At 45.1% G+C, this 17061-nt stretch overlaps 1 protein-coding gene across 1 annotated transcript in view; it reads left to right on the top strand.

Moving 5' to 3' along the window:
• Positions 1 to 545: 545 nt before the first annotated feature.
• The window catches only part of LOC112573395 (neurocalcin homolog), a 60426-nt gene continuing 43910 nt past the window's right edge, over positions 546 to 17061 (top strand). The window contains exon 1 of the mRNA XM_025253715.1: positions 546 to 786. The gene's annotated coding sequence lies outside the window, so the exon portion shown is untranslated. The remainder of the gene's footprint in view (positions 787 to 17061) is intronic.

Here is a 17061-nt window from a genome sequence, read left to right as displayed (position 1 = left end):
CCTCCTCATACTTTAAATTCTTTGACCCGGTATAATTAGTATATTGTCTAAAATGTGATTTATTTATTTATTTTTACATTAGGTCATGTAAAAAGAAATCCAAGACGTTTGACATTTTGTGACAGCCTAAGAATGTCACTAAGGGGCGGAGTGGCCCAAGAGCTTCACACCCATCTCTCCCCAGCTCAGTGATACAGCAGCCCTTGAATTACATATGGCGGGCACGCACGGCCCCGCACGACGTCGCTGCCAACCGCAAAGACATGTTCTGTCTCCTCGTCAGGAGAGCGCTCGAGACGACAGAGGACGGTGTGGGCGTCGTAGTCTCCTGCAGGACCGCTGTGGATCCTCGGGAACCCAAGATCCAATTCGGAGACTCGCGAGTTTCGGGGCGAAAGCGCCATCGATCGGATCGCACGGGGAGGGTGAAGGGGGGATAATGTGGTGGGGGTAGTGGGGAGGGAGAGGGGGAGGCCCGTCTCGCGTGCGGCCTGCGCTGTGCTGCCGCTTGCTGTACTGTGCTGTACCGTGCAGTTGCTGGACTGTGCTGTGCTGTATCGCCGACACCACCGCTGCTGTTGCCGCTGCTGCTGCTGCTGCTGTCGCCCGCAAAAAGCTAAAACTTCGCCAGCAGAAACGGCTACAACGATCGTGAGCCCTTGTCGTAGTGCGGCAGGCGCGATAGTTCCGACGCCGAGGTCAACAGCATCAATGGTCGCCGTGGAATTCTTCGCCGACAACCGGACTGTGTGCATTGCCTTGTCATCGCTGTGATTCCAGTGTCAGGTTAGTCCCCATTGTTGTCCCGTTTCTTCCTTTGTGCGACGGAAGTAGTCCCTCCATGCTCCGAGTCTGCAAACGGGAGCCGCTCGTGTGTTTTTGACATGTAGGACGGGACAGTCGTTGGTGTCGTTAGCCTCGCCTGTTACTGGGAAGATGATAGATGATCTTGGTTATGTGTCCTGTACTGGACTCCCCCACCCCAACCTTCCTCCCCTTGTCGGTTGTTTGATTAAGAAGACGGGAAATCACCTTTCAGTGGCAAGGTAGTCAGCCTCGCTCTGTCAACTGCAGCTCGTCTGTCAGGAGGACGCAGCCAGGGAGGACGATGGTCTCATCCCACCTGACAGCCTCTCGCCGCCGCTCCTCCTTTCCTATCGATCTTTTGTTAACCCCTTCTCCGATGCCGCAATGCGGGCTCGTGCCCCGCGTGCTTACACTGTAGAGATGGTTTAAAGAGTACATGGTAACCCGAGCAGCTTACTATGGTTGGTCCACCAACATCAGGCAGAACTTCCTGTCAGTTAATACGGCTTCTGGGACAGATTTCTGTGTAACAGATTTCTCAGCTTAGGGTCAAAAGTATTTGGAGGATTCTAGCCACACAGATTGAAGTAGGCCAGTATCTGTGACAACTCACTGAGTTAAAGAAAAGAGAAAGGAATAGAGTGGATAAAGTGCGCATGCGCACCGTGAGGGACCAGACGGGGTACATGAAGCAGGATGCTAGATTTTCTCTTGACTGATGTAAATACTCTGACTTCACTAGAATGATGTAAATCAGTATACCATGACTTCTGTAGACTAATGCCAGACAGTTTCACTTATCTGGTGAAATGGAATCTCCGACTTTGAAGCCATAAACTTCTTGTTAAAGTCCGATACTCGGATGATTGCACCTCGTACACAGCTGCTCCCGCCCCCAGGTTTCCTCAGGGTGGGCTACACGAGTGTTTTTATTCTATTTTCTTGTGTCCGTGACCAGCTTGTACAGGTGTTTTTCTTGAATAAAGAAACATAAGAAACATAAGAAACACAAGGTCTTGGCACGTCACTCCTGATTTTTCTGACTCCAGGCTTGGACAGTCTTCGTGAATAGGTTATGGATCATACGGACTTTTACCTGCCTCTGGTTTTGCTGTAACCATCATGTCCCTGATCTTATTATTACAATATACATATATCTTACCTAATATTTGTATTATCCGGCGCAGATGTTTCTCCACATCCTGTTTTATAATTGTTTTCTAGTTTTCATGTGTGCAGAATAACTGCGAATGTCCCGCATGCTATTCAGTCTGATCGTGAATAAAAATTCTCCTTTTTTCCCAAGACAGTAAGCTGCTGTTATATGGGTTTCTTTTCCATCCGAAGAAAAAACAAGAAACCCTCTCTTCTTACTGTGTTCCACTCTCGCTTATCTTCCCTTTGAGTTGCCTCCCGTAGTCTCTGAGTCTTTATCGCTGGCACACCTTGACAGTAGTCGTCATCCATTATTCATCAACCACTTAGGCGCCTGGTTCTCGCGACTGTCTGACAAAAAGTAGTTCCCAGAGTGCAAATCTTTCACCCAGCTCTCAAATCACGAATCACCGATGGCATCATGGCCGACTGGCTGTTCCCCAGGAGTTGTGCGCCCAGTCGCAGAGTTGTTTCTCCTGATTATGACACGTTGCTCAAGCCCGTTGTTTGTCCGTTGCCATGTCAGCGTCCGTGGAGCAGTCAGTGCGTTGGGGTGGGAACAGGTGAGGAGAGAGTGCACCTGAGAGATCGGTCTGCGTGTCGTCACAGCCTGGCGTTGCTGTGGTCGTCATCGCTAGATGCTGGCTGCGATAATCAGCTTTGGGTTCTGCCTGAAGGCCACGTGTCAGGTACGGATGAGATGGAGATGTCACAACGAGCGGGCATTCATGCGTTTAGTGTAGAATGTGTGTCAGTGTGTCTGTTGATGTCAGTGAGTTGGTGTCTGTACGTGTTTGTTTGTTTGTTCTTTGCTAATTTTAATTTGTTTTATGTTTACCGCTGCCTTTCAGTATGTGTATGTGGAGATGGTGTTGTAAAGAGAGGGATAGGTAAGAGAGTTTTTATCTTTTGTTATCTTTATGAGCTTTATGTGTATTTGTGTTGTCAGTGTGTTCGTGTGCATGTGTGTGTTTGCGTGTGTGTACGTCCATGGTTGTGAACCTCGGTCCAACGTTCGCAAAGTCCTGCTGAGCTGTACTCGAAGGCATCAGCACCATTCATCCCCTCATCACGAATCAGCGTGTTCGGCACCTTTGATGCCAGATTGGTTTTGTGAAGTGACAGGCCTTGACCTGCTCAGACAAAACTGCCAGCGACATGATCGTCAAGGAAGACATTGTTATTGGACTTAACTTGTTGACATCCAGAGAACAGATCGCGTGAAATGAAACAATTCTTTTTGCTTTTGCTTGCGGGGCTTGTAGGCTTGATTTTGTTGATTTAGTTTGCTCCTCTTTGTTTCCCATTTTCTTAAAGTTTAAGACTATGGAGATTGCTTACCTGTTGTGCAAGCGTTACCCCGAAAATTGTTGTGAACGCATCTTACATGATCGAGTTATACCCATTGTTGTCCATAGGAATGGGAATCCCATGGGAATCCCATGGGAAACGTCCCATGGGATGGGATGGGATGGGACAGCACACATTTGTATTTCCCATGGTAGTCGATACTTGATATTGCAAAATAAATTTACTGTTATTTCATTCATCAAGGATTTAAATCTTTCCTCTGAATCATCTATTGTATGTGAAGTAGCAGAATTATAGAACAAAAGCGAAAGTGGTTTTCAGTGTTGTCCATAGATTGTTAATACCATGGGAATCCCATGGGAAACATCCCGTGGATGGACGGGATGGACAGGCATAAATTGCCATGGGACGGGATGGGACGGGATAGAAAAATATGTGCCATGGACATCCCTGGTTATACCCCTTGGTTATTTTGGTATTCTATAGCTTTATTATCGAAACATGGAACTTGATAATGATGGAATTCTAAAAATATTTACATCTGTCTCAGCAAACATATTTACATTAAGAGGAAAAACTGCAGCAGCCTCCTCTCTGCCCTCTTAGGTCTGCTCGGACGTCACATCCGGCTTTGTTTGCGCATGACAGCATTATGTTGCTATTTTCTAAATTGTTTTCTCTTCTCCCCCAACCGTCCCCACCCGACCACCACCAGCATGCAGCATATATTGCACCCTCTGCACTTTGTAGCGATTTCCAGTAATTGCTTGGCTAGATACAGGTTTTCTAGATGCCGGGTGGGGTGATTAAGTCCATCGATCTTTCCCCGTAGACGACCCGGAGTTGGGGGAGGGATGTGGTGTGGAAAAATTTTGCAAGCCCGTCCGAGCATTGCAGGCTATCGATAAGTCGAAAAATGCACTGGGGTATGGAATTCCGTGATTAAGTTATCGACGGCTTCGCTCATTCACTGCGCAATAATAGAGAATGAAAACCTTTTCACCGGAAGCGAGTTTTCGATAAGTTTTCAGCTGGGGAGAGAGAGATGTTGCAATGATTTGTTTTCTCACACCCGCAACCCACTTCTGTCCAAGGAAGTTGCGCGAAGGAAGAATTTTGAAAGCTGAAAACAAACAGACAAGTCTCAACCTAAAAAGTTGTTACTTTTTATCCATGAGGTATACAGAAATGTTGTTAGTATAACAATGTTTTTGATAAATTGTACCGCAAAATGTTTTTAGTTTTTCTCGAGATCTCTGATTTCACTGGAACGAAGGACTTTGTACACAAGTCCTCATGTTTGATGACGAGGATAGGTACACAATACATAAAGAACGGTCTGAGAAGTGTTATCCACCCTAAAGACAACAATAGGTTGTAAGAAAGAGAGCAATAAAGTGTAAGAAAGAGAATAACAACTTGTCAGAGAGAGAACAATAACTTGCAATAAAAGACTGAGAATAAAGCCGGAAGAAGACAAAGAGCAGCGCGTGCAATATACGGCTTCCTTGGCAACCGGCAATTCTAGAAGAAACTTTATTTGTTATTTGGACAGATGTGCCTGCGTACAGGCCTACCCCGTCACATGACACAAAACCCTGTTTTGCAGGAGACATTGATCCTGACCTTCTGAATAACAAGCGTCCATTGTGGGGGGAAGCTTTGTTTGAAGTGTCACCCGGTGAGCACTGTGGAGGGCTTTGGTTAAGGGGGTAGATCATCTTTGCTACCCGAAGACGCGCGTTCGTACACACGGCACCCAGCACATCCTCGAACGTGACTGAGTGAACAAGTTGCTTTCAAAGTAAAATACAGCTCGGGTTGGTCTTCTGTTCGACACTGGCAAAGTTCATGGTATATCACTTCAGAAAATACAGCCACTTTGATAAGAATATCTGCTCTATAAAAAACACAGTCACGTTGGCAGAGGTTTCAGCTTCTGACAGACTGTCAGCGCTCAGGACGCGCGCGGACCAGATTAATAAGAAGCGAGATGGTGGAGACGCCACTGGTCATTCCTGGTAAAAGGGAGATAAACATTGCAGCGGTCTCTGTCTCTCGTTCTCCTAGAGTGCTCTTTGAAATGACGGTGTGTCAATATTCGATCTGCCTGGTAAATTCTCTTTCATATTTCGAAACTAGGGATCACATCAAGTAGAAAAAATAAAGATTCTCCGGAAAAAAATAACGCGAACCAAATTTAGTCTATGATTTTCCAGTAGGAAAGAATATTATATTCTGGCTTAGTCTGGTCAAGGTTACACAAACGGTATGGGTTCGTATAGTTTATCCCACCCACGCACACAAACACATGCCTCACTTTACAAGATGAGCACGCGTGTATACAAACAGTAGTGCATGAAGGATTTACGGGCTAGAGGGAAGAATTAAAATCCATGCTGACAGTGAACAAAGTTCACATTCTAGTCCCATCAGTATCCTTTGGTGTGGGATGTCTGCCCCCCTACCCCACCACCACCTTCCCCTGGTTCTTACACTGAGAAAGCTCTGATGCCAAAATCCACTGCGCCACCGCGGCTCTTGTTATCATCGTCGAGAGACGAAAACAACAGGAGACCCTAGTCTCACCCCGCTGGCGACGATCGCTTCACTAACCTCCTGTCGACTTGGAGGGCGGGCAACCGGGGCATTGATGCGAGTGAACACGTGTCTGTCATGCGAGTGAACACGCGCCTGTGTCTGCTCACTGGAGCCTCGATGTGGTGGGAACGGTAGACAAGGGAGGACAACAGGCTACATCTATACCTGTCGAGGGTAGGAGGTAGGAGGTTAGAGGTAGGAAGGGGGAAGGAGCTGGCTTGGAAAAAGGGGAGCAGAGAATGCATATATCTGTGCCAAAAATCAGTTCCTTGACAGACAATCTCTATCCGAGTTAGAAAAGTAGGTCTTTAAAAATAGTGCGAGAAGTGTTGGTTGACGGTTTTAAGTTACGATTTACGGTTAGTGTCAAGTGGGGGAAGTAGCAGGGGGCAAGGGGGAGAATAAAAGTGGAGCCGCTAGAAGGACATCACGCGTCGAGTTTGCGTCAAACCTGGAGTTAACGGATTCTGGTGACGTCATCAGGCCCACTGGATGTCAGCCTGGAGGCAGTCGGCGGCCATTGCGTGTTTGCCCGTTGGACACTTTGCTGCATCAGACATGCCATTACTCTTTTATCTGTGTGTATGTGTGCGCGCCAGCTTCTTTCCCCCCACTCTTCTTTCGTCAACTTTGAGTTCATGTCATGTCTTCAGGTCGGTTCGTCCAGTCATCTGCAATAAAAGACTGGCACTGTTTTAAATCATTTATCATAATCGTCACGGTGATCCTGAGAACTGTCAGCTGCCAGTCCATTCCTCGTCCTTATTCACGACGCATTCCCGCAAGTTGGGTGTCCAAGTCGGGTTTCAAGTGGTCTTTATCGACAGCAGAAGTTCCTGCAGCAACACCAAGTCTTCTCGCTGGCCTTTGGTCGATCTGATAGAGTTATGTCCCTCGGGTGACCACATCGTCCTTTGCGGCAGTGTGTGTCCAGGAAATTAACTTCACCTCTCAAATCCAATCATCTCCCTTTTGCTCGACGTCCAAACGCGTCGATGGTCCAGGAAGGGGGAGAGCTCCTGGAGAACCTGAAGATGGCACAGAGTGGTCTTCCCTTGTCCCATGATGCGTCCACTGGCTTGGAGTTATTTGTAGACATCGGCGATGGCAGTATGTGTCAGTTGGGAAAATTGGAAGGTAGAGATAAATGGGTTTCTCCTTTTCCTCACAAAAATGTATGCATATCAGACGGGAGGGGCGAGTCGATGAGCCCCAACTGCTAGGCAAGAGTCGGGAGGAACCGCTATAAAAGGATGCTGTCATCGAGGCCTCGGGGTCCCTACGATGGCGGTGACCATCGATTGAGTGCAACCAGTATTTTTTCAAACCAAAATAGTCGGTTGGCACAAAGTCCTCGCCTGTAGGCCTGGCGTACAAGACAAAATCTTCTCCGGCCCGTCGAGAAACAAGAATGAAGAGGTTACTTTCATCTCGATGTGTTCCTCCTTGCCTGAGGCACGATGAAGGGATTTAAGTACTGTTGAGATACAGTGCGAGACTGGAAAATGAATATTTGTTAATTGCATATTCGTATTTTGCTGGTTAGTGGCGGGCTTTTTCTGGAATGGTTGGTAAATCCAGTTGCACAGATTTTGTTACCGCTTGAACCAGTTCAGCCGCCGCTATTTTGTTTTTGTTTTGTTGTTGTTGTTGTTTTTTTTGTGGTGTGGTGTTGTTTTGTTTTGTTTTGTTTTTTTTTGGGGGGGGGGGCTTGTTGATACGGGTAGCAGTAGTTAGAGCACTGCCACCCCCCAATACAAGGCTTCCTCTCTTATTGTCACTTCCATACTGTGTTTTATTTCTTCTCTGCTTTCTCTCTTGTTTGTTAAGGTCCTCATTACCGTGCATCTCCCCTTTTCTCACCTACAGCATCATTTTTGTGACAAGCTGACACAATTCCTAAAAATAAATTTTGTCTTCGAATTTGGGACCGAGCAATTAACTGGCAAAATTGCAGGACAATTCTGGAACCTGCTAATAAATAAGTAAAAGAGGAGGGCAATGAGAGAATGAGCAAATGAGCAAGGCCGAGGGAAGTAAGAAAACAATCGAGAGAAAGACAATGGAGGCACGGAGATTACTGAGGCACAAAGCTTCGGTAAGTACACTTGTACACACCTGCTAATTGTTTGAACTGACCTTTACAGCAAGTCTATAATTGTCTTTCTGTATTTTTTTACTATTCTTAATCACAGGCTTGCTATGTTCCCAGGCTTCTTTGAGACTAATTGTTTACACGTGATTAAAATATAAGGAAGTACAATTGTCTAGTGAACTAATTGGTAATCAACGCTCTTTCTGACATTATTATTTACACTTGTGTGATTTAGCGTGGTCACTTTTACACTTGTAAAATTGTTCACGAGAAACAACAGGAGAAAATGTCCACATTACTTAAAACTAATTAGCATTTCTTGCAAGCAGTTCATTTTTTTCTTCCCTTGATTTTAATGGCTAGAGGAATGGTGTGAACACCTTCAGCAAAAGGTAAATACTCTCTTGGTTGGTTGGTAGGCTGGTTGGCTGGTTGGTTTCGAGGAGCTTATTTGCTTGAGCAGTTGCTATTCAAGACTAACTTGACAGCCTGATTAAAAATAAAAAAAAATTCACATCTTCCGTTGAAAAGTAGCAGGAAGTGGTGTCGGTGGTGGTGGTGTCGGTGGTGGTGGTGTCAGTGGCGGTGGGTGGCGTTTTGATTATCCAGGTCTGCCACTACCCTTCTCCGATGACCGGCATAAGGCGTCATCAATAAATAAAAAATACGACGACGACGACGACGACGATGTGATTAAATTAGCCTGTTACATTTCTCCTAGACAGCAAGTGGAACGCATCAGGCGATGAAATATAGAGAAAAGCTTACTTTGCTTGGAGTCCCACCCTAATTGAATCTCACAGTATTCAGCAGTGCTCTTACATCTGAGTGCACTTCTTTTATTTCTCAACACAGTTCGCGCCTGCACCGCCCGTAATTTGCGGACTTGTCAGACAAGTGCTCTCCTACACCAGAAGGAGAGAGAGAGAAATACATACATATATATATTTGACAAAAATCACGATTTGGGATGCTAACAGGTTTTAACTCTGCAGCCTCTCTATTGTGTACTACACTAATTACATCTTTAAACGATCTGTAGAGTACTTTCTTTTTTCGGTAATCTCTAATCGTCTTTTTTAGTTACATTTTTGTGAATGAAATCGCATTAGTGAGACTAATTAATCTGATTGTATCTCACCTTAATGCAGCACTGAATACGGATTTTATTATTGTATTTCATTCATTCCTTGACATGTGCCAGAAGCTGGTTCCCAAGTATTTCAGCATCTTGTCTGTAATACCTATATTTTCCTTCCGTGTCAGCAAGCAGTCTCTCACCCCAACTGTCCACTGAAAGAGAAACTTTAGGATAGGATGGGGGCAGTGGCGATGGAGGGAGTACACAAACCCTTTATGACTCATTCCTATCATGTAACCCCCGGATGTACATTTTTATTCTCCAACTTCTCCAAGGTTTTTGAATGAAGAGAACACAGACAGAAAAAATATGGCGCCTAATATACATCAAGGGAGAACATCTCCTGGGGATGTCTTGGGGATGTCCATCCCTCCAACCCTGTGTGAAGACATCCAAGATGGCGAGGTTTGATGTCTGTGCAAGGTTCTCTCCATCCTAATTGCAACTCTCACAAGGATGCCCGGCTTTGAGATCGAATTCAGTCCCGTCTCTCTTCCCCCACACCCGGGGGGGGGAGGGCTATAATTTATAGTAACTGGTTCATCTCTATTTTTTAGTTCATTATCCAGTCAAAACCTCAGAGCCTGTGCTTTGATATATCCGCAGGAAAGATGTGAGTGTGGTACTGTCATCTGGCTTGCCATCTTCTCTCCTTCATGGTCTGTGCTCTGTGTTTTGATGAATGCACATTTACTAGCGCCCAGAAATGTGCCACTGCTGATTAATGCACTATTCCAGTCTCTGAAATGGTTTAGATGTCAGTGAACAGCAGGTGTTAACAACTTTAAGCCATCCCCATGGGTTCAGATCTCGTCTTAGTCATACTGTTTTTTTCTCTGCATATTACATCTGAGAGACAGACCACAGTTCCCCCCTGCCATGCTTGTGTTGACATTGTATTTATTTCATCCTAGCTTGACATTTATTCAGTTATGAACTTACATGCTCATCTGATTGAAGACTCGTTTCCACAGGTCTGTATGTCTTCTGTATGTACATATCTATAATCACACACCTAAGTGTTGCCGAAACTGCGGTTATAGTGTCGTGGCCATTCATTAACCCTCCGACATTTCCAAACAGTGTTAATTTCTGAGGGTGTGGTCCTTTGTTTTCTAACGATTACTCAGAAAATACAATTTTCTACCTCTGTCATAAGTTTCTACTATCGTTATTTTTTTTATCACTAAACCTATTCTTTTTATCTGTACTTCCTCGATTCACTTATTGCGGCGAGCTTTGTCTGCCGCGTCCTTTGATCTTCCCGCGTTTACCAGCGAGACACCCAGGGACTCGATATTCGTCACGAGAAGCGTCCTGAGCGCCGAGAAAGTTCTCGAGCCTGCCACATCGACCGACACTGTCAAAGCTTTCAACTTCCTGCAAGTCACTGACGTCAGCGCCCGCAGTCACACCGCCGCCAGAGCGCGCGTGGTCTCACGCGAGAGGAAGTGACGTACGGCGCGTCATGCCCTGCGTTTTCACCAATCACGTGATATGTTTGGGCTTGCAGGTATTCATGTGAAGCTTTGGAAACACTGCGCAACGGTTGATAAACACCGGAAGGAGTAGTGTTTTTGGACGAGGGCAGTCCTTTGACTTTTCACAATTTCATTATTTAATAAAAATAACAATACAGCTGTAAGGAATTACCCATCCCTGCCTTAAATTTATTTTCGTCGACCATAGCTCAACTGGCGGCCATCTTGTATCTGGTCCTGCACGTTTGTGCGACTTTCGAGGATATATTGGATAGCTCACCACGGAGAAGAAACCTATTACATAACTGACACCATCCTCCCACCCCATCCCTCATGTCATGTGCGATGAAGAGTGGCCGTTCTTCACCCATCGCCTCGGTCCCTGGGGGCGCTCAAGTCGCGAGGCGCTCATCTGCCTCTCAGACTGTCTGAGTGGCCGCCCTTTGGCCAGCCCCGGAGTGGGCCAGGCGGGCCTAAGGCTCAAGATGCTGGGCAGGGTCTTCAACCCCGTGCAGTACCCAGTGACGCCTAGTGGGTCATCGATTGGACAGGTGGACCAATCTTGCCATCGATGGAGAGCTCTTTTGCAGATGGAGGCTTTGTTTGTCTTCACTCGTGTCAGGCGAGGGATTCGCAGCGACCGTTGTAAGAAAACAAATAAATGATAAATAAATGTGTGCGTGCGTGCATTCATATCAATAAATATATGTCAGTCAGTCCGTAAGAAAGCTTACCAAACGCTTTTGGCAAAAAAAAACTTTTTCCCTTATCATGTTTATTCGTTTTGATATCGACGAAATGGGGCCAAAAGGGGCTTAAGTGGGAAAGTCAGTCTCAAGAGCATCAGCACAGGACGAACCGTCTTCTTCCGGGCTTTTATCAGAGGGAGGTGTCTGTAGGGGAGGATGGGGAGGTTAGCAGAGCCTAATGGGAGCAGAAAATACCGCTTACATCAAAAATCAGTTCTTGTCCCGGAACTGGAACAGCTTCGCGCGCTGCGTGTCGGTCACATGACCGGCTAGCAATCGACTCGCACGCCGAAGGAAGTGACGACAAAAGCAGGCAGACACTCCTCGCGGGCTGGCGGCGGAAGTGACGTCGTTGTAAAGGAGAGTGGGCGAGCTCCATCCCCCGCGCGAGGGGAGGTAACTCACCGCGCTTGACTGCTGGCTTCGGGCATCATCGATCTTCTGAACGCAATTCTCAGACAAAAATAATTAGTCAGATCGATACGGCAATGACTGTCCTCTGCGGTAAACACACAGCAGAGATGCTGGCAAAAACGCTTTTAGAAATTCGGGGAATTTGATAATCAGCAAGTCAAAATAATAAACTAAAACATTTCAGGAACCACAACCAAGTTAGTTAATTTTTTTTTTTTTTTTTAAGTTGAAATTGGGAAATCCGCGGCTTTTTCATTCCACCGTCTTTTGCAAAATAAATAAAGTTTCTAGCTCCAGATACAAATTATTACAACACTGCATTGAGAAACTTGTTTATTTATAGCAACCATCCGACATGATGTTTATTTATGTCTTGATTAATGTATACATGCTTGTACATACATGGACTCACATGGACTCACAGCTCACACAGTCACGACTGCGCTAATAAAGTATCCGGTAAATGTCAGACATGAGAGTTGTCGACTCCAGCCAAGTACCAGTCGAGATGAATTTATCTTCCTGAACATCGACAGAAAATTGCAGAATAAAGACGATTTGCTCATTCACCTGTATCCTGTATTTTTAAGTTCTTTGAGCCGCTGAGGTCTTGTTAGTGACTTTCTCTAGGATCACTCGATATTGATTAGTTAAATATTGAGTAATTGGGTGGATTTAATGAGTCAAAGCTTCACAATGCGGGTAGTAGACTCGGGTGTACATGTTTGTGGATGAGATGGAGGTGGATGCCTCGTGTAGCTGCGGGCCTTCAGTCGCTCATGCGTTTGCTTTCATTGCGGACTTAATTAGGATATTTCTGTGCTTCCCTCAAGCTGCGCCAGGGAAATCAGTCCAACCTGAAATGTCTTCTGTGGAATATGTAAATGAGTTCCTCGATCTGTTCCACACACTCAGTGCCGGAAGTGATGGTCTGGTTGTAGAGGATGCTATGCACAGTTTCCTATTTCTTGACCATTGGTCTTGTGCTCCAAAACGGACATAATTATCAGTTATTATGTTTTTAGTAAGACAACAGGCGATTAGAAACAAAAAAGTATACATTCTGACAGCTCAGACAAAATGTAAACAATAACATCGCAGGTCAACGTTTTGCACGTGGTCAATGACATGTGATCTCATCATCGTTATCCAAGCTACAAAGTCAACTTCCTCTTTTGACCAAATCAAAGGGTACTCAACATTTTGCGAATACTTTCTATCTCTTGCCCCTCCCCTGTCTCCGTTCCTTCCTCTATCTCTTTCTATCCCTTTCCCCGCCCACCCCAACCCTCTAACCGTCAAATTACAATACTACCCGCGTTTCTCCTCATGGTAAAGTTGCAATTTCTTCTGAATATATGCTTTTTGGCGCTACTTGTAATATCTTTGCACGGAGCAGATAAACATCGAAAATAAGCTTTTCTGGAGCAAGGCATACAAACCAGTGTGACCTATGACCGAGCCCTAATCGATAGGAATATTTCTGACAATTTTGGCGAGGATCCGACAAACGCTGTGGATTTACGAAGGTTGTAAGCGCCGCCCGCCTGCCACAGCTACACTTTGTTTGATTTATTCCATTTCACAGAAAAGCTCGGGAGTTGCAAGTGGAATAGTATTACCTCAATACAGCAAATCATTACTAGAGGAAGTGTATATTACAGTAGACGAGGAGGCTGCCTGTGACGAGGAAATCAGTGACGGGACTGTAAGAAATTCCTGACACGCTCTTCATCCGTATTGACTGTCATCCGTGTTTGTTTGTTTGTTTTTGTTTCTTTGTTGTTTCTTTGTTTGTTTCTTTGTTTGTTTCTTTGTTTGTTTCTTTGTTTGTTTCTTTGTTTGCTTGTTTGTTGTTTGACTGTGATTGTTTCCTGAGTCGTCTGTGAAACACATACCATCATCTATCTTTTCCAAACGCCTGCCCTATTTATGGACCGGAAGTATGCTTTGAAACTGGTTCAATCAGAATCTTCAGTCAGAAACAGAGGGTGGTGTTTGCACCCAGCAGTCTGGAGACCTCCCCGCTGGATGCCAAACTCTGCGATGTCTTTGCCCGTCCTGTCCAGTATCATGCATCTTCTTTATCCTCCACACCATCATCCAGTTGCCAGGAGACGCACCCAGTCGTTGGTTGCACTTATTTCCATGGAATCGGTCACAGTTTGTATAAGCCAGACTTTGTTTATGTCTGGAGTAGCTGCTACAAGTAATTACTGGGTTAATGAAAAATGTGTCCAATTTGCTTCCGGAACTGTTTTTATGGAGCAAAAAAGTCACTTTAACTTTTTCTACGAGTTGGGAAATTGAATGTCGAAGAAATAGTGGAACTAACTGCGAAAGTGAGAAGGTGGGTGTGTGTGTGTTCTAAATATATGTAGCATCTGGTGTATGTCCTTCCGAAACATTTCGATTGGAGTTGAACTGTGTTCCACAGGAACTAATCTTTCAACAATAATCACTCTTGAATCCAGCTAGTCACATGTCTGTAGAAAACCCACAGTTAAAGATCCAATAACGCTTTCGATATTTCTTGAAGCTTTTACTTAAAAGTCAGGCGAAAGCGAGGCTGGACAAAGGTCGATGCTCAAGCGTCCAAGAGCAAAGGTCAACAACAGAACACGCCACCTAGTTACTTGATACAAAAACTGAGTACCCGGCCAAGAGGGAATGAGGACATTAATAAGGGGATGCTGAATACGAATACGAGGCTCGATAATGCTGCTGTGGTACACAGAAAGGGTGAGGGTAGCGACTATCTCCCTCCCCATCACTGCTTTACCTTCTGTGAAGTCGAGACTCCATTCCCGACAACTCGTCGACTGGGGAAAGTTGCTGGGCTCCGCGGGTATTGAACTGACGAGCCTCCGGGATCGGATGTCAGCGCCTTAACCACTTCCCCAACACACACAGGTGGAGAGCCAAGATCAGCTCCGTCCCGGACCTCCAGCTCCAACGTCTGAGCAGCAGACATTTGTCTCCCTTTGCGGATGTCAGCAGCGCCGCACCCTAGACTCACTCGATGCAATCTGTCCGCACGAGGTCGACACAAGGTGGGTGGTGGGAGATGGTTAGGTGGAGGGAGAGAGAGAGAGAAACCTTCCACGCATGCGCAGGGCTTTTTTGTTTTATTTCCGTGTGACGACAGACATCTACCTTGATGTTCCTTTGCTGCTGTTGGGCGTCGTCTGCTGAGCTCTGTGCTCTGGGGACATCACTGTTTCGACAATTGAGTTCAGCCCTCCATTGTAGTCACTGACGTGCATACTAACCCACCAACCTGTCACCACTGGCTTACACGTGCAGAAAATATAAACGCCGAAAATATAAACCCACCAGTATACCTACCGCTGACCTTTACATGTCATGTAACCTTTGAACTGTATTAGTAACTACTGACCTTTACATGTAACCGTATCCGACCTGTATACCCTGTATTCGTCACAACTAATAACATTCCTCTATTCTGGAGATTCACTCCTGCAAATATCCTACACACAAGGAGAGGGCAAAATCACAGCTGATGGGTGCGTTTGTGTTTTCATATTCTACAACTGATAGAAATTTTTAACCAGAGGTTAATCAGACATTTCATTTGACATTTTTAAAGTCAGGGTCTTGTCCTTCCACTGTGCATGGTGCTGTTTGTTGATCAAGTTGTTGACAAGGGATGTTATTCACTCATATTTTAGGAAATAATTTTTCGACTGAACTGGATCCAGACCATTGAAAACAAAATTGCTTCTCATTTAGTTTTCAATGGAATGCCGAAGACCTTGACCTTTTCATGGATTTTGCTGTAAAGGTGGCGGCGGTGCTGTCACTGACATTTGTCACGTGCGAGGAACAGTTTAGGTGAAGTGTCGACATCTTCTCCCTGTTTGCATCGCGCTGACAAATGAAATCGTCTGCTTAACCATTGATTCCCCCTCTGACGCCCAAGGCGTCAGCTGGTAAACATTGTGGAAGTAGTAATAGTCTACACTATTGATAATTTCCCCTACTTCATCCCCATCTTGGCGAAAGATTGGAATGTATTATCTCCGTGTCACGCCCTCGCTCGCTCGCTCACTCATTCTTTATCTTTCAGCAATCAAACAGGTTCTTACGAAAATAAAGTTTTCGATAAATTATTTTTACATGGTGTCTCAAAATGTTTCGCTGCTTTTAGCTGTATAATCATCAGATTTTACCAGTTGCCATAGTCGATAGTGACGCATGCCACAGCAATCCGTTAACTGTAGTGCTATCGACAACAGTATAAGCATCTCCGGAAAAAAACATTTTTTCCCAATTTCATGGACTTAAAGAAGGCTTTTGATCACATGACGTACGTTGACGTGATAACGTCCGTTAATATTAAGAAGAGATTACTTGAAAATTACCAAGTCTCTATACAAAGATACCAGCAGCGTGGTTTGTATGAAGAGGAGGATCGATGATGCTCCAGAGTTTCCCTACAACAGTCGGAGTAAGTCAAGGTTGTCTCCTTTCGCCTCTCCTCTTCAATTTGTTCCTTAAGAGCATCGTGCGGGAGACGTTATACAAAATCCATTCAACCATCTCAGTAGGAGGAAGAATCATCAGCGACATGCGCTTCGCTGGTGACATCGATCCACTTGGCTGCAGCAACAACAAAAAAAAAAAGTTCCTCCGAGAACCCACTTACAGACCCGACCTACTCGCAAACACGCATGAGAAAAAGCAAATTCATGGTTAATTAAAAACCTACCCACGACGACATTGCCATGAATGGAAACAGAATGAAAGAAGTTGAGATTTTCAATCAGCTTGTGTCAACAACCTTTACAAAGGATGGAAGACCAACAACTGAGGTCAGAATGAGACTCGGGCAACAGCAGAAATGACCAAACCCAGAAGATTATGGAAATGCAGAAAGAACATCTTTCTAACAAAAGTCAAACTACCAGACGAAGGTGGTCCCAAGAGATAAATCTATCAAAAATATCTACATACTCGTCACAAAATACGGAAGCTAATACTTTACTGGGAAATTGTAAGCTAGATACTTCAGATACACATCCTGGCAAGAATTTTCCTTTTCTTCCCCTAATTTACTCGTGGCAGATTAAGTAACAGTTTCATTCTTACATTCAACAGTGTATTATTTTTTGATAGCTGTCTTCCTCGTCAAGATCATTATAACCATTGAAAATCAGAAACAAAAACCATGCACCCGCATCTGGTGTTAATCTTGGATGAGGAAGAGAGAGACAGCAGCTTTCGCCTCCGGAATGAAACATGTCGATGCTTAGTGACTGTCTCTTCCTGGTCAAGCTGATGTCA

This window comes from Pomacea canaliculata, linkage group LG10 (genome assembly GCF_003073045.1).
Source record: "Pomacea canaliculata isolate SZHN2017 linkage group LG10, ASM307304v1, whole genome shotgun sequence".
Lineage (NCBI taxonomy): Eukaryota > Metazoa > Mollusca > Gastropoda > Architaenioglossa > Ampullariidae > Pomacea > Pomacea canaliculata.
This window is presented reverse-complemented; position numbering and strand designations above follow the sequence as displayed.